At 41.4% G+C, this 21,878-nt stretch overlaps 1 long non-coding RNA gene across 1 annotated transcript; it reads left to right on the forward strand.

Annotated features, from left to right (window-relative positions):
* The first annotated feature begins 15,352 nt into the window (after positions 1 to 15,352).
* LOC140534289 (uncharacterized) lies at positions 15,353 to 20,495 on the forward strand. The gene is made up of 3 exons (XR_011977234.1): positions 15,353 to 15,632; positions 17,865 to 18,047; positions 20,340 to 20,495. It is a non-coding gene; the product is annotated as an uncharacterized lncRNA (long non-coding RNA).
* Positions 20,496 to 21,878: the final 1,383 nt, after the last annotated feature.

Raw genomic sequence — 21,878 nt, forward strand, 5'->3', positions numbered from 1 at the left:
GGTCAAGGAAAAAATATTACAAGCAGTCAGAAGAAACAATTCAAGTATTGTGGAAACACAATCAGGATAACACAAAATCTAGCAGCTTTTACATTAAAGGATCACAGGACTTGGAATATAATATTCCAGAGGTCAAAGGAACTGGGATTAAAACCAAGAATCACCTACCCAGCAAAACTGAGGAAATAGAGAACTTTCAAGCATTCTTGATGAAAAGACCAGAACTGAATAGAAAATTTGACTTTCAAACACAAGAATCAAGAGAAGCATGAAAAGGTAAACAGGAAAGAGAAATCATAAGAGACTTTTTAAAGTTGAACTGTTTATATTCTTACATGAAAAGATCATATTCGTAACTCATGAGACCTTTCTCAGTATTAGGGTAGTTGGAGGAAATAGAGAGACAGACGGACGGACGGACGGACGGACGGACGGACGGACGGACGGACGGACGGACAGACAGACAGACAGACAGACAGACAGACAGACAGACAGATAGATAGATAGATAGATAGATAGATAGATAGATAGATAGATAGATAGATAGATAGATAGATAGACAGATGGCACAGAGTGAGTTGAATGTGAAGGGATGATGCCTAAAAAATAAAATTAAGGTGTGAGAGAGAACTAAATTGGGAGAAGGGGAAAGGGGGAGGTAGAATGGGAGGAGAAAAGGGGGGAGGTGAGAGGGAATGGGTGAACCTTATTCTCATCGGATTTGACTTAAGGAGGAAATAGCATATACACTCAATTGGGTATGAAAATCTGTCTTAACCCTACAGGAAAGTAGGGGGGAAGAGGATAAGAGTGGGGGATGATAGAAGGAAGGGCAAATGGGAGGAGGGGGTAATCAGAAGCAAACACTTTTGAGGAGGGACAGTCAAAGGAAAGAATAGAATAAATGGGGACCAGGACAGGATGGAGGGAAATATAGCTAGTCTCTCACAATATGACTGTTATGGAAGTGTTTTGCATGATTACACATGTATAACCTATATTGAATTATTTGCCTTCTCAATAAGGGTGAGTAGGGAGGGAAGGAGAGAATGTTAAATTAAAAGTTTTAAAAACAAATGATAAAAATTATTTTTACATGCAACTGGGAAATAAGATATGCAGACAATGGGGCATAGAAATCTATCTTGCCCTACAGGAAAATAGAAGGGAAGGGGATAAGAGAAGGGGGATGATAGAAGGAAGGACAGACTGGGGGAAAGGGTGCCATGTTGGGGTGAGGGAGGGAAAAGATGGGGAGAAAATTTGGAACTCAAAATCTTGTGGAAGTGAATTTTGAAAACTAAAAATAAACTAATTGCAAGAAATACATTGTATTAGAGGAAAAGGCTCATGTGGCATGTTATTTTACCTTATTAAGGAAAGAGCCTCCTAAAAGGTCAGAATGGGTCAGAGTAGGTCAAGGATATTTACGCTTCAGAAAGTGACTGAATTCAACCTCCAAGGTCTTTTCTAGGTCTAAGATTCTGTGATTTGGTTATTGTATTTATTTATTTATTTTTTTGCATTTCTCAATCTGGCTAGACTAGAGAGTACAAGAGCAATCACGGAGGAGATATTAGATTAATATACTGTGATTTCTTAGTACAGCACTAAGATCTGTTTGTATAGGTTTAAAAAAAGAAAGATTTTCACTTGATTATAAGGATTAATTTCTCGACAATTGAAGCAGTCCAAAAATACAATGAACTGTCTTGCAAGGAAATGAGTTCCTAGACACTAGAGTGATTTCAACATCCATTTCACTAAGTTGCAGAGCTGAAAGAGAACTTGATAATCATTTAACTCACACCTTTTTTCTACAGCTGATACACTTTCCACCCTATCCCATGGCAGGACTTTGGTTCCTTAGTCTTTCTGTGTCAACATGCTCCTCTATGGAAGATTCTTTTTTTATTCAAGAGACATAATGTTAAGAAACTCTCAAATGAGGTATGGTATCCAAACCATCAAATTCAGGAATTCTCAAACCTGGGTTTATCCAAGAGGCTACCATCAAAGTTGATGTAGCCCAAAATATCTCCACTCTGACTAGAAAGTTAGATTCTGGAATTACCCTGCCTGCCCTTGTCCACACAAGAGGTTGGGGGGTGGGGGTGGGGGGGTCATCCAAGGACAGTGTCCTTGACTCCCAACTCTTAGTTTTTGTGCAAGCATATGTCTACCCCTATCTTGTCTAACACTCTAAATTGCCATTACTGTTTGAGAAGGAGGATCCTTCCATCTTCTGCCACCAGCATTCCCCCTCTTCAGTTGAGAACGAACAAGGGAAAAAATGAAAAGGGAATTCTGGAGAGCAAGAAAGTGAGGTCATATCTGTTTCATTCACTTTTACTGAGAGGGGTAGACCCTGAGTCTCAGACACTGGGAACCAATCAGAGGGGTTCCATGTGTCTACCTTCATGTTTGGGAACTCATCAAAATGATCAAGCCTCCTTATAGATTTCTGTCAATATGCCATATATTATTTGACCTATAGGTCAACCAAGATGCATTAGCTAAAATCTCTTTGAGCATCTTCAATATATTTATTCTTAAGTCAACATGTTTCTACCATTACTTACTATATCCAAGACACAGTGTTAAGTAACTGAGGATATGAAGAAAGGTAAAAATAGTCCCTATTCTCAAGGAGCTCTAACGATCTAATGGGAGAGACAACATGAAATCAACTACCTACAAACAAGATATGTACAGGATAAGTTGGAGGTAGTCTCAAAGGGAAGACACAAATTAAAGAAGATCGGGAAAGACCTTGCAGAAGATGAAACTTTAGCTATGACCTGAAAGAAGTCAGGGAAGCCAGGAGATGGAGATGAGGAGGGAGGTCCCTCCATGCCTGGGGAATAACCAGTGAAAATTCTGTTAGTTAGGAATTAGGAATTAGGAGATGTAGTGTCTTGAGCAAGGAATAACTAGGAGGTCAGTGTCACTCAATCATTGAGTACATGGAGGGGAGCAAAGCATAATAAAGAAGCAGAAAATTATATAGAATTATCACCTAGGTAGTCCAGTCTAAAAGTTTTAGGGAGCCATATTAGAAACTGACTGGGGGTTCACATGTAAGAGGAAATACTCTGGGTCCAGCTGGGTGGAGGTGTCTAGTGGGTACCTTAGGGATCTATAGTCACTCTGTCCTCATTTACTATCTCTACTAATGATCAGGAAAAGGGTGTAGCTTAGAATTTAATGAAATTCACAGATGCTAGAAACATATCGTAAACAGCAAGGGGTGTGGATGTTTGGGAAAGGGGATAAGAATGAGGAGGAAAAGAGAAATCTTCACAAAGAGCTAGAAGAAAAATACACACATTCACACACATGCATGCATATACATGTATATATATATATATATATATATATATATATATATATATATATATATATATATATATATATACATACAGATATACACACTCATACATAATAATCATACTCAAATATATGGCACCTTGATGTATTGGATGGAAAATCATAACCAATGACATCTCAGGTTAGAATAATTAGAAACCTAGATGTCCAAGACAATTGAGGCACCAGAAAAGTATCAGTCACCAAAACTGAATTGGAGAAAACTAGATATATGTAATTCATTCAAAAAAATCAAAATGAAAAAATAACTGGGAAATGTAAAACCAGTAAGATATAAACCCTTCAATCAGGAAGCAGTTATATGAAGTTAGCTCTGTTTCAGACCCTCTGTTTATCACTGGAGTTATAACATAAAGTAGGTAATGCAGATTAAGGCCATGCCTCCATGTACTGAGACAATATATGAGGGACCATCTATTGCTTTTAGTGGTTTCACATTTTTCTTTTCAATGATCCAAATGTTGCTGAAGAATTTAAATAGGCTAAGTGTGGTTTCACCTGCGTGTAATCATAGTTTCTTATGGACTGTTCCTCAACATTTTCTGAAGCCACACTGGCTCTCAGTATATGACCATCTTCAGGTGAAGGATCAGCCTATTAAAGAGGACTCCAGCAAGAATTTTGCCAGCAATGACTAAGAGAGAGAGATCCCCCTGTGATTGTCTCAGGACAGTCTATTCCCTTTTCCCTTAAAGAGATGGACAATGGAGGCATCCTTGAACTCCTGAGGGATAACCTCCTCTTGCCACATAACCTGGAAAATTTCAGTCAGCTTTTGTATGAGCAATGGTCCCCCTACCTTGTAAATCTCAGCTGGAATAGAATCAGCACCAGGACTTTTGTCACATGAAAGGAACCTAATGGCCCTCAAAACTTCTTCAGTTGGAAGTTCAGCTAAGGAGGTATTGACTTTAACATGAGGTAAACCATCAATGGCCTCAGCATTGATTGATGATGGTCTGTTGAGAACACTATGAAAGCGTTCAGCCCATCTCTCTAGGATCATGTCCTTATCACTAATCAATGTGGCTCCATCAGCACTGAGTAGTTGTGATGCACCATAGGTTTTTGGTTCATAAATAGCTTTCAGGGAATCATAACAGCACTTTGGATTGTTACTATCAGCATAAAACGGAATTTCATCTACCTTTTTACTGAGCCAGGAATCTGTGCTTGCTGCCCAACAACTCCAGGAGAAATGCCAGGAGCAGAACAGAGGTCTGTACACAATGTTTGTAGATCTGACCAAGGCCTTTGACACTCTTGGTCGTGAGGGTCTATGGAAAATTATGTCAAAATTTGGTTGCCCAGAGAAGTTCATCAATATTGTATGTCAATTTCATGATGACATCTTTGCCCACATTCTGGATAATGGACAATACTCTTGTGCCTTTCCAGTCACCCGTAGAGTGAAACAGGGCTGTGTGCTTGCTCCCATGCTTTTTAGCATGATGTTTTCAGCAATGGTATCAAATGCTTTCAATAAGAATGAACACAGCATCAAGGTCAACTACCACACTGATGGTAAGTTCTTCAATTTGGAAAGGCTACAAGCCAAGACCAAAGTGGAGGGAGTGTTGGTTCATGATTTTCTGTTTGCAGGTGATTGTACCCTCAATGCAGCCTCTGAAGCTGAGATGTAACAAAGTATGGATCAATTCTCTGCTGCCTGTGCTAATTTTGACCTAATAATTAACACCAAGAAAACACAGGTGCTCCATCAGCCACCACCACACCATCCATACATGGAACCATCGGTTACAACAAATGGAGAAGTTTTGAATGCTGTGGATAAGTTCACTTACCTTGGTAGTATACATTCCAGAGATGTACACATTGACAATGAGGTTGATGCATACATTGCCAGAGCTAGCTCAGTGTTTGGGAGGCTCCAAAGGAAAGTTTGGGAGAGAAGATGTATTAAACTGACTACCAAATTGAAGGTCTACGGAGTCATTGTGATGGTCTCATTGTTATATGCTTGAGAAACATGGACAGTCTACCAGTGCCATGCCAGGAAACTGAATCATTTCCATTTGAACTGTCATAGGAAGATTCTGAGAATCACCTGGCATGATAAGGTACCAGACACTGAAGTTCTTGTTCCAGCTGAACTGCCAAGTATTAGAACTATGCTTCAGAGAGCACAACTCCAATGGGCTAGCCACACTGTTCGAATGCAAAATGTACACTTACCAAAAAGACTATTTTATGGAGAATTCACATGGGGCAGGTGATCACATGGTGGTCAGAAATGATACAAGGACACTCTCAAAGTCTCTCTGAAGAACTTTGGATTTGACTGTGCAACATGGGAGACACTGGCACAGGACTGTTCAACATGGCATGCCCACATCAGAAAGGGTGCTGTGCTCTTTGAGCAAAGCAGAATTGAGATAGCACAAAGTAAATGTAGCATATGAAAATTTGGGATATCCACCCCACATATTCACACAGACTATCTGTGCCCAACCTGTGGTAGAGCCTTCCAAGCTCGTATTGGTCTGATCAGCCACAGTCAGACACACCGAAATTTCACTTTACAATGGTGATGTCATTTTGGTCCTCTTCAAAGATGAAGGACAACAACCAACCAATCATAGCTCCTAGAAAACTGAGGCTAGTGGATCACTTGGGCTCAGGAATTCTGAGGTGTAATATGTTAAGTCAATCAGGTGTGCCTTCTAAGCCCAGCACCAATATAGTGAGCTCCAGGCAGCAGAAGGCCAGCAGGCTGCCGAAGGAGGGGCAAAAAGACCTAGGTCAGAAACAGAATAGGTCACAGTTTCCATGCTAATCAGCAGCAGGATTAGGCCTGTTAGTGGCCAATACACTTCCAGCCTAGATGAGATAAGGAAACTGGATCTCAATAATAATAATCATAAATAGGCAGATAAATTAATCAGATAAATAAATAATAGGAGGCTGGACCAAAGGAGGTGGATAATCAGCCCCTAATTCCAAATTAGCTGAAAGGTCAAAGCAGTAAGAACAATGAAGTGGGCAAAGGGTTGATTAAGAAGGCTTAAAATGTGTCCAACTCAGTCAGAGATGACTACTTGTCTGAACTACCCATTAGCAGGAATGTTCTAAAGTCCATTTTAAGGGTAGTCTAGGACAGTCAAAAGAGCTCTCGTCTGGGAGTAGATATCTCAGTCTAGGAGCAGATATCTCAGATCTGAGGTCCTTCATTTTCTATGGAACCTTCAGCAAGAACCTTCTCTTGTCCTCAGTTTCTTTCTTGAGGACTGATCTCAGAGAGCTCCAAGGTCCTTCCTCTACGATTCTGTGAAAAAAGGCCAGTCTAGCTTTTGACTGGGGCAAAGATCTTGTGCCCAGGGCATGCCTGGAGTCACATCCTGTTCTTGTGGACCTCTGAGAGCTTCCAAACACATTTCTGAGTTTAACAGGGCACATTGAAGAAAACATTCAACAGGCAAGAGAGTGTGGCTGCGTGGTTTTTTTTTTTTTTTCAAGTATCCTGTGTGAAAGCCTATCCCCAGGGCTTGAGATGGGAAGATAAGAGAACTGAAAACTTGACCACCCTCTACCACCACACACCACACACTCATGAATGGCTTCAAGCTTTGGGGAAGAGGAAGAGCAAAAAGAGAAGGAAGGGGAAGAGAAAGTGAAGGATCTCCATGGAGGAGGGGAAAGTGGGAAAGAGAAGGTGGGAAGGTTGTTTCTAATTTGGTTCCTGGGTCTGAATTGAGAGGATCTTTACACAGAATCTCAAAGCTATACATGACTTCAAAGGGTGGCTAATCAAACCCATACATGAACAGGAGCCCTCACCACAGACATATCCAATGAGCAATTGTCTAACCTCTGCCTGAGAGGCTCCAATGAGGGGGAATTTACTACTCCCTGAAGGCAAATGATTCCACTTTGAGACAGGTCTCAATACTAGCAAGATTAAGTTGTCATCTCTCTCCCTTCCATCTCATGGCATTTTAAGGCTCCCCAAAATACTGTTCCACTAAGTTCCCTTCCACCTTCTCTCCTGACATATCTGTTGGGGTATAAAGAGAATTGAAATACTTAAAAGGGCGATGGCTTCCTTTACCTGGGCAGGAAGGGAGGTTGCCAATGTAGGAAGATGATAACATGAGGCGAACAGAAATGAGATATCTGACATCAGAGAACTCTTTTGGGTGGTGAGAGCAGGTTCCCTGGAGAAATAGTGGGAGCCCCAATCCCTGACGCACTAAAAAACTAGTCTAGACAAAGATCTTGAAAGAATATTGTCAGAAACTGTTCCTGCACTAACAAGAGATGGGCCTAGATGACCTAACAAGTCTTTTCCGTCTCCACTTGCTATGAATCTGTGTATTTTCTTTCTCCTTAGTCATCGTTTGGGTGAGTTTTTCATACTTAGGCTTGCTCTTTTTCATCTGACCTCATAAATCAATTCCTTCAGTCCTCTAATCAAAGCCATCTTTGCAAATGAAATTGTAGCTGGGTGTTTAACAAATGAGACATTCCTCATCCTACCCCCACCCCACCCCCACCCCAGTGACAGCCAGAAAGAAGGTGGGATGGATGCTGTCTTAATAGTCTGCCCCATTTCAGCAAGTGTGCTCAGAGAGCCAAATGCTTAAGTAGTTTCTGGCACAGCCAGTGTTAGGAGATCCACTCATAGGCTGGAGTTTGTTTTGTGTTTTGTCCTCCCCTCCCCCCAAATTAAAAAAGAAAACCAAAAGAGATACAAAACCATTGTATCTCTTCTCTGTTTCCCTAGAATGACAAATGAGCAGTCATTTCTACCACCCTTTTCTCCTTCTTTACAAAGGAGGACACTGAGGCATGGATACAGGCAGACACTTCATATTTCTCGCAAGCCCACAGCTGATCCAGTTAGCCTTGAGCACTATAGACTGCCAACAATGCATTTGGTCTGTCAGGCCATCATCATCACTGCCAAATCCTATTTATTCAGTGGCCACACGCCCAGGGCACTGCCTCTTCCTTTGGGGTCACAATAATATTTACAGAACAGCAAAGAGGCTATGTGGTATTACGCTATTAGACACCAGGGAGAATTAACCACAAAGAGATAGAACTCCCCCCACCTCCCACCTCTCCCTCCCCACCAAGGACTTCTATTTGAGAAGCCTTAGGGATTTCTCTGCTCAGTTCAATTTTCACAATTGCCCTGGGGCTCCATCGTCAACAGCATGCTATAATGCCCCAGGTTCTAGGGCCTGAAGTAAAACAATGTATGAAATTGGCAAGCTGGCAGGTCCATGCTGGTCCTGCCCATAGGAAGAGACCGCCCAGAGAAGGGAAAGGACACTTCCTACAGAGGGAAGCTTTCAAAGGGGTGACTCAGCATCAGGGAACACACAGGACCAACACTGAGAAGTCAGCCTTAAAGTTTCCAACATTTGATTCAGTAAGCTATGAGGAACCATAGGTTCTTGAATAACGGAGTGATATGGCCAGAACATAATATAGTCAGAAACCTCTCAGTTGTACCGTGACAAGTAGGACTAATCTTTCAAAAGAGAATTTAGTGATATGATCCTGCTGAGTTAGACAGTGCAGGGACCAGGCTGACACAAAGCCAACCAACCCATATGTTTTTTTTAAGGATTACTCTTTTTTTTTTTATAGAAAGCCCCATTCATATGAAAAAAGACTGACTGTCTAAAATGTCTTCCAATAATTTGAAGCAAACTGAAGTGAATTGAAACATTAAAATCACATTTCAGATCATAGTGTCATAGCCTGAGAACCAGAAGTGAACTTGGAGGTCTTCTTATCAAGCTCAGAGAGACAATACAACTTTCCAGGGGTCACAGGGTGACGGAACCAAAATTCAAATCCCACTGAATTCTCAGACTCTAACAAACCCACTCAAAGGCAACCAGAGGAGTAAGTTTATCACTCAGCTTTCAAAGTCTCCTTCTTCACCTGTTCAGACACCACAGGTGACTCCTTTTACAGAATTTTGCACCAAGGCAAAGGATCAGGACATAACATAACACGTCTCTACCCCTTGCTCTGGAATATAAGGCCAGGGGGATCAGTCAAATGAGTGGGTCTTGGGTGTGACTATAGCTTAGCAGCCTGCCCTATGAAAGCCAAGCTGCTTATTAAATATAGACCCACTGGATGTGTCCAAACCTGGTCGCCTCTGATCACTTGTCAAGTAGATTTCAAATTTTCAAATTTACATCACAAATTTGAGGAACCCAATCTTTGCATCAGAGCAGCTGAGAGGATGAAAGGCATTAATTTTTGTTCTCTTAAGATAAAATGAGCCAAGGAGTTTCCTGTTGATTTCCTTCCTTTTTTTTTTTTTTAAATGTCTCTCCTGGCCAGACTTGTCTAAAAATCACTTGTTTTTCAGTCTCTGCCTGATATGTCCCTCCTCTGGATCTCCAACCCTACATACTTTGTTGTCAAAATGAATCCCTGGACACAGTGAGCTCTGGCTTTTTCTGTGTAATAGCTGCATACTCCCATGTCTCCCTGATTGATTTGGCAACCTGCTCCCACCAACCACCATCAAAACACACATACACATGCACACGCACACATACACACACATACACACATACACTCCCTTAAAAATCCCCAATTTCACCACCTTCGTGGGATTTAGGGAAAGGGGAGGCACACTTCAGGGAATTTCCTGGCTTAGCAGTTCTGTTCTGGAACAAAAATGAAAACAGGCACCAAGAAGCGAAACTTACTGACTCCTTTTCCCATCTCCCCTTCTCCACAGCTCTTCTCTGCATGCTCTCTCCTTGTACTCATCCTGTCCCAGCTACCGGTATACTGGGAAATGTTTAATGATGAAAATAAAAATGTACTGACACACTTTTAAGTTTAAGCTGATTGACTAACGTTTTCTCCATCACTTTTGAAGTCTAGATGATTTTAAAGATAGAAACGAAAAAATATAATATATCAATCTCTTACTTGTAGCGTTTGCTGATTTCTGAGATAGACTACACCAAACATTTAACAACCAACTCTCCAACTAGCAAGAGATGACTTCAGCACATCTTTGTGCCTGACTCCCCTCATTTTGCCCACAAATATCACGTGTGCCTTATCCAAGTATTTCTACTACAGCCCACATCTGCTTGGCTTAGCCTAAAATAGATAGGTGAGAAAAAGGGCTATGCCTAAGGAAGAGAAGGTTGTAGCAAGGAAGCTTGTGCCATTTAGATGACTGGGCTGGGGTATTCTTGCTACCAGGAAAGGGATTAGGTGCATTCTCTCTTCATGCCTTTGCATACATTGTACCCCCATGTCTGGAATGCAATATTTCCTTACTCTTGCCTCATAGATAGGTATTCTAACTTTCTTCACAGTTCAGATGTTATCTCCTACTCTAGTTCTTTCCTGATTCCTATTCCAACTCACCCCCAATTTAGCTTTTTCTCCTTCTTGAAATTTGTATCACTTTGTATACACTTGGTATTTATTATGTGTATATCATATGACACTGTAGCCCCTCTAAGTAAAATGTAAGCTCTTTGAGGGCAGGGATTATTTTGGTTTTGTATCCCTAGAACTAAGCAGAGTGAATGACTCAAAGTGAATACTTAGCCAATATTTATTCAGTTAAATTGAATTGAACTGAATTAAATTGAACTGTGGGGTGGATTAGGAGGAGGAGGGGACCAAGAGACAACAGAAGGGCACTATCATACCACTATAGCCAGAAACATGGCCCTTGTTGGGAAAGATGATAAACACTGGGTGGCCTGTGGTAGAGACTGGAGGGGTTGACTCATTCCTGTAGCATGCTTGGCCACCCAAAATATATTTGCTGTAGAATCGAGAGCTATCTCTGAATTATGTTTCAATCTCTTGCTCCATGATGAAAGGAACATTTATATTTGTCATTTTCCTTATCCCTAACTGGTGGATATAATAGCCTTTGCTTTTCTCAGAGAAGCCAATATGGAAAAACAAAGCATTATTCTTGTCTATATATGTTCTCCTGGACATTTATCCATCACCTAGAAAATTATGTCCATCATGAAGTTTCTAGATCTAAAATCTTCTCTAGATGAAGAAAATGCAACTCAAGGAGAAGTGACTTGCCCAAAATCCCTCAGTTACTACAGAGTCACAATTCCATCTAATACAACACCAGGTGCATCTAACACATTTCATACTGTCCCTGATTGTCTTCCCTTATCTTTAGAATGGATTAGCAAAAGATGTGAAAATGAAGATATGGAAATGAGGCAAAGTGATATATATTGGCTCCCTGCCTCTAGCACCTCAGCACCACAGCTCAATCAGGTTCTTCCGAGGCTGACTCCCAGGAAGTAACTGGCATGGAATCACAGAACTATAAATGGAAAAGTCCTTAGAAGTCATCTAGCTCAATGCTCTCATTTTATAGTCAAGGAAACTGAGGCCCAGAGAGGTTAAGTATATGTTGTGACCCAAAAAGATACAATCTGAAGGGAGCAGAGCTAGGATTGAGCTCAGAACCTATGCCTCAGAGTTCCATGTTTTTCCCAATGTGCCACATTTCCTACTATAGTTGTTCCAAGGTGGGTCAAAAGGAATTTAATTCAATAAGCATTTACTAAGTATCTACTATGCACAAGACTTTGTGCTTGAAAGGTATGGTGTTTTCGGCATGTATGGGACTGAGGCTTGGACAAGAGGCTCCCTAGCCCGTATTTGGATGAAGAGAGGCCATGCTGGCTGCTGATGCCCTAGGAATAGTGCATTCAAAATCATAGTATCATAGACTTTTAGAATAAGAGTTTTTGGATTTAGTCTACCCAACTCAATTATATAGAGGAGGAGATCAAGTCAAGGGAGATGAGGTGGTTGGTCCACGGTCACACAACTACTTCTTTGCTTCTGACTTCTGCCTCACCTATTTCTAAAACAAAGACCCTGCTCTTAGCAGCTTATAATCTGAAAGAGAAAAATATGTAATGATGACCCAGGGAAAATGAAATAACTTCGATTTGGAATCTGAGAACCTAGGTCAGGACCATCATTTAATTTCTATGAACATCAGTTTCATCATTCATAAAATGGGAATAATAAAGACCTAAAGCACCTACTTACCTTGCAGAGTTATTAGGAATACTGTGAGATGGTAGGCATAAAGGATTTTTAAAACCTTAATGCTCCATTAAAATAAGCATCAGGCATCACTTCAAGTAAAGGGCAAGGTTTTTTGTTTTGTTTTGCTTTGAAATATCAATAGGATTGTGTAACTCCTGATATAGATAGCACTTTCCTCATAACAGCCTTGGGAAGCAGATAGTTTAATTATTTTTATCATTCCCCTTTACATAGAAGGAAGTGGAAATTCTAAAAGGGTAAGGATCTTACCTATGGTCATAGGACTAATAAGTGTCTGAAATGGGATTCGAACCCAAATCTCCTTACTCCAAGGACAGGATGCTCTCCATCTTGCCACACTATCTCTCATGTGAAAATGGAGGGGGTGGCCTAGATTATCTCTAAGGCTCTTTTTTTTTAAAAAGGGGGTAACCACCTCTGAGCTTCACAAAGCCTGAATGAAGGAAGAGAGGCGAGGGTTGCCAAACCCAGAGTTGGAGATGACACCATGCATACTCAGTCACATTTACCTTCTGCTCAACCTTGGATACTCGGGCATTTATTACAGTGTTGATCAAAGAATAGACATATGGGGGCTCCCCTAAACTGGTTCCTGAACTTCTCCCTAGCTTCCTATCTCTCACCCTTGCTCCAGTATACTATGAGTGGTTCTGTAATTAAAGCTTTCACTTCCAACACCTCTAGTCTGATTGATGAGAATCAAGGAGAGATGCTTTGTTCAAAGTTAACCATGAGCCAAGAGGCCTGGTTCTAGTCTTGGCTCTGCAATTAATTAACTGTGCTGGCTGCCACAATTTTTCTTTTTAGGAACAGGTGAGGCAGAAGTCAGAAACAGAAAAGTAACTCTGTGACTGTGTCCCAACCACCTCATCTCTCTGGGACTGATCGCCCCTGTATGATCAACAATTTGGGTGGGCTAAATCCAAGAACAATTATTCTAAAAGTCTACGATACTATGATTTTGAATGCACTGTTCCCAGGGCATCAACAGCTAGCATGACCTTTCTTCATTCAAATATGGGCTACACAGCCTCTTGTCCCAACCCCAACACCATCAGTGCCAGAGCATCATACCTTTCTCCATTCCAAATAGCACGTGCTGCCTGGTCTCTCTCAGTATCTGAGGATTGATTTTCTGGTTTGCCTCAGTGATGGGCTTGCATCATGTGAGCTCCTGTTCTAACTTGGCTAAATGACAAGTGAATTTTTCTTCGGGGTGTGCTGACCTCTTTGTTTTCTGTCAACATTCTGAAGAGCTGGTTTCTGTTCAACTCCACTAGAATCCCAGCCACACGCATTAGCATGAAGCCAAAGGTTTTGGGCCACTAAAGAAAGACAGTGAGTAGGCAAGAAATTCATTGAACTGTTAAGTGGTAATTACCTCTTCTGGTTTTACAATCAGAAGACATGAATTTTAGTCCTGATTCTCTAGTATACTAGTTATGTGACACTGAGCAATTCACCTCAACTCTCCTAGTCTCAGTTTTCCCACCTATAAAAATGTGGACATTAATACTTTACCATCTATGTTCCATGAGGAACATGCTTGTTAAACCATGAAGTACTGAAAAAAATGTGATCTATTAGGTTCTTACATTCACAAAATCATAGGATGGAAACCTGGAAGAAACCTTAGAGATTTCCTAGTCCAATTAAGTGTGCTAGCTGCCACAAAATTTTCTTTTAGAAACAGGTGATTTGATTATTTGGAAAACAAGGCCCAAGGGGGTTCAGAAACTTGCCCGCAGTCACACAGGCAGTAAATAGTGGCATGCTCATGAGAATTTTGAACCCAAATCAGCCGCACTCAAAGTTCCAGGGAAATATGACAACTCTCTGTTGATTTTAATCAACACAGACTATCAAAAGTGGATTTGGGTACCTGGATCATCTAGATTGATGGTTTACATTAACTAGGTCAATGCCAGATCACTGCTTGCTCAACTTTTGGGTATTTGTTACAGGGAAAATGCCTGTGTTTTCTTAAAGTGCTGTCATAGGGAGAAACAAGACACAGGTAGAGAGAGGAGGAAGGGGAAATTCTGATGATTGTAAACTAGTGAAAATGTTGGCAACTTAAATCTTTTTTTCTATCCCTGGAAAACTACCCTTCAGTTCCCTGGAAACTGGGGTTTAAAATCCAAAGACCTGGGTTTAAAACCTAGCTCCCCAGCCTGTGCCATGACCAAAGACAAGTCCCTTCTCCTCTCTTGGGCTCAGTTTCTACATCTGTAACATGGGGGGGGGGGGCATCAAATTATATGGCCTCTAAGGTCTCTTCCATCTGTAAAACCTTATGGTGCCATGATCTCATGTGCCCATTTGTGAAGATGTTCATCATTATCCATAGAATGTAGTTTTGAGGTATGAAGAGTTGAGTTAGTTTTTAACTCTGGTTGGAACTTCAGGATCACAGACAAGTTGAGCAGACTAGGATAAGATGCTCATTAATCCTTTCGCATACCCAATGAGAAAAGCAGTGAAATAGGATTGCTCTCTTTTGAATCACTGTTCAGACAAGGCACAGGGAGGTGAGATAACTAATCCAAAAACACACAGCAAGTCAAAAGCAAAGCTGGAGGAGAACCTGCTAACTTGATTTTTTACCAAAGTTCCTCTGGGCTGGAAGGGTTTTTTTTCTCCCATTTTCTGTAGTAAGTGGTTGTATATATGTTTGAGTTTTATTAAACATTTGCTTCCATAAAGAAGGCTAGGCAGAAACAGCTGTACTGATTAACTGGGTGGCTGTGTGACATGTTACTGGGAAAACATGCCTGCCTCATGAAGCATTCCCCTCAGAAATGTCCAGATTCTTTCAAGGATTTTCTTCCCCTTCTCTTTTTGTGAGATTGTTGTCGGTCTGTGCATCGTGTTTATTTCCAGTTCCTCCACATGTTTTCAAATCATTCCAATGTGTAGTTTGGAGCAGGGGGAGAACGGAGGGAGGAGAGGGCATTTGAGAAGAGAACGCTGCTCCCCCATATTTAAAAACCGTTATTTTAGAAGTCTCCCGATGAGAGGGAGGAGGAGACAACCAAGATGGGAGAGAGAGAGCGTTGGAATCACACATGAGTCTTATTTAGTTCATTTTCGTTCGGTTTGGTTTGCATTTAGTTGGTTTTCCAGAAACAGAAAAAGTAGCAAAAGAGAAAGGAGAGGTGAGAGGCGAGACTAGGGAAGAGAGAGGAGAAAAGAGGGGAGAAAGAGAGGACAGAAAGAGAAAGGAGAGGAGAGAAGGAGAGGCTGCCACGGACCTTGCTTCGTACCATTGAGAAAGGAGCCAGTTTTTCACAGCTGGCTCTAGGCTCAGGAGCTTTTAAGGGTTTCTAATCTTGGAAGGCTGTCTGACATCACCCCGTTTCTTGTCGGCTGATGTTTCGTACAAGCCTCTCATTTCCTTAGTGTTTTCAGAGCCACCAATTATTTCAACAATCTTGTGTTTATGTTGTTCCCTCCCCCTCTACCCCCCCCCCCCCTTTTCTGCCTTTTTGGCTGGCCTCCTGAGAGCTTTTGCCTTCCCTGGGACGCCCCAGTGCCGAGGGGAGTGAGCTGGCCCAAGTATTTACAAAAGGGAGTGAGAGCGCAAGGGGGAGAGGTTCCCTCCCCCCCCCCCCCCAATTTTTTTTCATTGACTTCAGCATCATGTGATCAGGAAGCCTGGACTCTTTCCATTTCCCCTCCCGACTAAAGGGAAACATTGTTGCGCCTGCCACCGGTGGGATGGCCTTTCGCAGCATTACGTAGGAAGATAAAAATAACCGGCATATTTAAGGCCGGCTGTGGAATCCCAGCGCAGACCCAGCGCGTCTGGTCAGCGCCTCGTCGGGCTCCGCTCTCGCCCAGTCCGCACACACCACGCACGCACACGCACAGCCCACAGCTGGCCAGCTGCTGCCATGTGCCCTCTGGGATGCCACTGGGGGAAACCCCCCCCCCAAGCTTTCCCTGAAGGAATACTGGGCCAGTTAGGACAGTGATTTCGGGAATCGAGTCAGTGCTAAGAATTGGGGCGCCCACGATCCGTTACAGAGATGGGGAAGGGGCGGGGACGTCCAAGGCTCAGCCAAGGGACCCACTTGGTCTTGTGCATAGGACATGCCCCCTAGAGAACGAAGGAAGAACTTGGATGGAGTGCAGTGGGAAAGAAGGGAAGGAAGGGGACGCGCCAGAGGGCTGACTTGCGTTCAGCATCTGCGCTGTCCTATTCGGCTTCGCTTTGGAGAACTCAGCAAATTCTAGGGGCCCGAAGAAGCTCTACTCGTCATGTTCTCCCTCCCCCGCCCCCACACACACACCCCTGCCTCCTCCCCTCAAAACAGAATTTTTAAAAGGAAAAGAAATTTGGAAAGGACAGGTTTCCTGCTTTTTCTTTTTTTTCACACCCTTCCTAACCACGAAAACGTAGTTAAACACAATGAATTTTTTGTTTGTCATCAAAACTCCAACGCAGTTCATTGCCTGCTAGGTGAAAGGCAGCTTTTTAATTTTTTTTCCTTTCCTTCTGGGGACTATTAGCTTTATTTTAAGACTCGACTTGGGTTCCCCAGTGTTGCGCACTCCAGACCTCGACTTTATGAGCAGGGCCATAACGACAGACCTGCGTGGTTTGCCAGGCCTCTAAAATTAACTCCAGGTTTGAGGATGAAAATGCAAACATACCATCCTGTGTTAACAGAGATACCTACACAGGTCAGACTCCTACTAAGGCAGGCAAGAACTCGGAAGGCACCACAGAACCCGGGAGAGTGGAAACTAAGCGGTGGGTCTGGCCCTGCCAGGCCGCCTATCTAAGAGCTATCAATCCTTGGGGTGAAAACAGCCACTGAGAGTGAGCAATCATTTTACCCACAGGAAACCACCTTTCATTTGTTATTCCTGCCCACGTGAAAATCACTTCAAACTAAAGCAATGTGGCCTGTTTTTAGTTAACCAATGAACATCTAAGGTTTCTATTGCTTTGGGGACAAGGACAATTGGAAATTTGTAATTAGCAATAAGGGATGTTCCAAGCTTCAGATTATTACCGCAACAACAATAATAATTCTGTTTTCCTTGCATGTTTGTCTCCAAAAAGCTAAAAGTGTTGATAATTCAATTGAATTCAACAAACATTTGTTTGCTTTTAGCATGATTAATAAGCAGTGTGAATAAAAAATTTTTAAAAATCTCACAAGACAAGTTACAGGGACTGTAACTATCAGAAGAGATACAGAATGATAAATTGATGAGTCAGCAGAAGCTTTAAACATTTTGCTAAATAATAGAAGGTATCTAGACAGGATCTCAGGTAATAGGGAATGAACCAGAAAAAAAGGAGAAATTTAAGATCAAAGAGAGAAAGGGAAAATGAACTGTGCTTTTCTAAAAATATCTAACCTTTTTGTTTTTAGGTAGATGGATGGTAAATATCCTCATAATTCACACCTTAGTCTCTTCAACAGAGAAGCACTGTGACTAACAAGGGAAGACCTGACTGTTGGCACCTTTCTCACTCCCTTACTAGAGACGACAAGTAGCAAAACTGGACCACGGCAAGAAGAAGAAGCAGAACTGACAATTCATCATTTCCACTGGTGTGTGGAGTGGGGTGGGGGGCATATCTGGCATATTTAAGCAAAGTGTTTCATGTGAAGTTTGGAGTCTGAAGGATGAGGAAGCCTGTATAAGGGAGACAAGGTTACCAGGGGGATGCAGGAATACTATGGGAATAGATATTTGGGAGATCATTCCAGGGCAAAGACAGAAACCTAGGCAACAAATAATAGTAAAGAGTCAGATTTGAGGGGCTTGAAAGAGTGGATTATGTGGCTTCTTATTAGATAGTTCCTGAAGTTTGTGTGAAAGAAAAGACATTTTTTTCTATTTTCCCATATTTCTCTTTACTCTCCCCATTCTCATCAAGAAGACAAAGGTCATGTCTTTCACTTCTGTATTTCCCCCCACAACATCCAGCATAGGTTTTCACATATAGTAGATATACAAGAAATATTCAACTTAAATGAACTGATGGATAAACAATAGGCATTATAAACACTTATTATGTGCCAGACCCTGTACTAAGCTTGGGATACAAATGCAAGCAAAAATAAAGATAGTCCCTGCTCTCAAGGAGCTTACCCTTGAATAGGGGAGGGGGAGGCGGGGGGAGGCAGGGGGAAAGAATGTTTAAAGGGGAGCTGAAAGGAATGGGGGGAATGTATCAATATGAGAACATGGTGGCAAAATTTGGAGAATCAGAAGTACACCTGGGAGGGGAAAGAAACATAACCAACCTGGGCCTATCCCCAAAATGGAGGCCCCCTGAAGGAATTCGCTAATGGGATAAAGAGCCTGGCCTAGTGTAAGAATGTTCCAGGGTAAGAAATGTTCCAGGGTAGGAAGACCCCAACTACAGAGGGATCTTCCAAGGCGAGAAGGCAGCTCAGTAATGGCAGAATCTGGAGTCAGATGAGTGTAAATTAAAAGGAGATAAATTTGTGTTTAATGTCTTAAAAACTGTTCCTACTAGCCAAGATTCTATAAGAGATTTCGGTATACTTAAACAAGTTGGTCTGGAAAAGCACTAGATTTGTAGCTATAAAATTTAGGTCTAAGAAATACGAAGAGAACTTTGTTCAAATCCCACCTCTGCCACCGATACCCTTTGTGAGCAAATAATTTGCCCTATTGGACCCTCAGTCTCCTCATTTGTAAAATGAATTGATTGGACCAGATGAACTTTAAGGTCTGTCTTTACACAGATATATAAATTTTCTAGTGTCCATCATTTGCAAAAAGGCTGTCTTCCCAAAAGGGAGTTTGTGGAAATAAATTATTCCCTGAGACCTCCACGAGGAACAAAAGAAAGACTAGTCAGCCTTCCCTGACTCATCTTTCCTTTATTCTGAATTAATTCAATACTAATGCATATTATCTGGTCTGTTCTTCCTTCCATCTACTTACAGGGCTCCTTATAATTATTCTCTAGCTGTTTCCTGTTTATATGTCCTGTCCCTATGAAGTACACTATAACCTCTGTGAAATCAGAAACAATAGCCTACCTTTCCTCTTTATCTTCAATAGTATTTCTTGGGATGCTGGTATTCCAATATATCTCAAGAAGATCATCAGACCCTAAAGACAGACCAGATCTTTCCAGACTAAGTTGATTTTTGTTAGTGTTGAGACAACAAACATCCAGATTCCTCCTCCTTTATCCCTGTAGTGGGACATGGAGCTATGAAGCTTTCTATCCTGTATCTAGCAATTCACACAGTGCCACTGAGGGACCACCTGCTCTCATTGCCTGCCTTTTCTCTTTATTATTGCTCACTTCCTTCTTCCTGTCTGTCTAGTCACTTAGACTATAATCATGAAGCCCAAGCATCTGTGTAAGGTATCTTCAAATGAATACTTCAAATGTGTAACTAAGGGAGGCTAAGCATCCATCCACCTGCCTACATCCATGCTGGCACTGGGTTTCAGCCTAATGATCTGTTTATTTTGTTGGTAAATAAGAGCTGTTCTTATTGCAAAATGGCTTTCATTAAACCTGACAAAATGAAAAGATGTTTGTCTTCAATGTGTTGTTAAAGGTAAGTTCCAAACAACCAAAGAGTCTTTGAATTAGAAAGAACCTCAGAGACATCACTAGTCCAGTCCTCTTGGGTTTCAGATGAAAAAACTGAGATTAAATCACATGTCCAAAGTTACATAATAGGTTAGTGGGACAGCCAGGACTGGAACCTAATCTTTTGACTCCAAGTTCAATGACAATTAATACCATCCAGCACTTAATTTAGTGCCAATTTTTGAATTATAGACTCCAAATATTGTTAAGAGTGCATTGGAAAGAAAGATGAAAAAAGGTGAAACATGTTTTGCAGGTGGCCCAAATGGAAGAGGGAATTCCTTAGATGATGATGGTTCTATATGTGGAAGACAGTGTGCTGATTTCATCAAGTCTCAGAACATTACAGTGTCACCTAAATGAGCTCCATTATTATTCAAAAGAAATTGGACTTGTAAATTATAAAGGAAGTGAAATGGGTAAAAAAAATGCGAATTTTTAAAACAATCTCTCTAAAATTTTGATTGTATACTCCAGTGAAAAAAAAATTTCAAACAATAAAAAAAAAAGATGGAACAGTGAGAGAGGGTTTAGTAGAGAAAAATGAAACTTGAATTGAGCCTTGAGGGTTTGGTAGAATTTGAATAATAATGATGAGAGGGAAGGGCTTTCTGGTGAGAGGGAAACAAATGAGTTCAGGGTAAGAAGAGGAAATGACAAGTGGATTTTAAGACTGGCCTAACTAGAAGAGAGGACACAGAGAGTCATAGAAAGCGAGAGCTAGGAATGATCTTAAAATTAACCTAATTAGCCTTCCTCTTTTTATGGATGAGAATATTGAACCCCAGAGAAGTTAATTGTTTGCCTAAGGTCTCACAGCAAGTAAAATGACAGATCTGAAACTCAAACCCAGCAGGGCCTCCTGAATCTCAGTCGAGTGGTCTTTCTTTCCCCTTCAATAAGCTGTCTTTGGGAGTAGTGGGATAAAAGAAGTGGCTGTGTAAGATAGGGTCATATTACCTCTGCCTTAAAAGCCAAGCAATGGAACTTGGTTTGGTTTAAAGGACATTAGCTAGGCCTTACATGTGTCCAGAGAAGTTCATCAGTATCAATCATCGTCAATTTCATGATAGCATGTTTGCCCGGGTTTTAGATAATGGACAATGCTCTAGTGCCCTTCCAGTCACTAATGGAGTGAAACAGGGCTGTGTGTGTGTGTGGCTTTGTCCTTTCATCTGCAGATTGGAGACTCTCAACACATTATTTGGGCTGACTTCTGCTTTCCACTTGGGGTTGATTTTTGCCAAAGGTGTGTTTGAAGGTAAAGCCCATTGGAGCAAAGTGATTACAAGATCTCATTCGTTGACGGCATACTCTTTTTTTCTGGTGACCATTTCAAATTCACGTCTCATCCATATTGATGATAAAAAAAAAAAAAAGGATCTGCAACTTAAAAGAGAGGTTATTGAATGAGGTCCTTCTTCTCACTACAATGCCAGCCCTAGTGACCACTATAGTTGAAGTTACATACAGACTTCCTTTATACCCCTCTGTTTTCATTAGCTCATGTAACTTGCCAAAGAATGATCCTTTGGGGCTAAAATTTTCCATGCTGGGTCTTGGCAAAAAGGTGAATTTTTTTAGAAGTTTGAATAAAATCCCTTCAGCCATTTTTTAGTTTGATGCTGGTGAAAAAAGTACATTTTCCCTGTTTCAAATTGAAGACTTTTTAGCACACAAGAAACTCAAAACCAGATGAACTTTAAAAGCTGAAACTTTCCATGTGTCTAGTCTCTTCTAAGGATTCTCCTGGGTAATTTTGGAAACAAAAATTAAAAAACAAAAATAAAGAATA

The sequence above is a fragment of the Notamacropus eugenii genome, chromosome 1 (genome assembly GCF_028372415.1).
Source record: "Notamacropus eugenii isolate mMacEug1 chromosome 1, mMacEug1.pri_v2, whole genome shotgun sequence".
In the NCBI taxonomy this organism is placed as follows: domain Eukaryota; kingdom Metazoa; phylum Chordata; class Mammalia; order Diprotodontia; family Macropodidae; genus Notamacropus; species Notamacropus eugenii.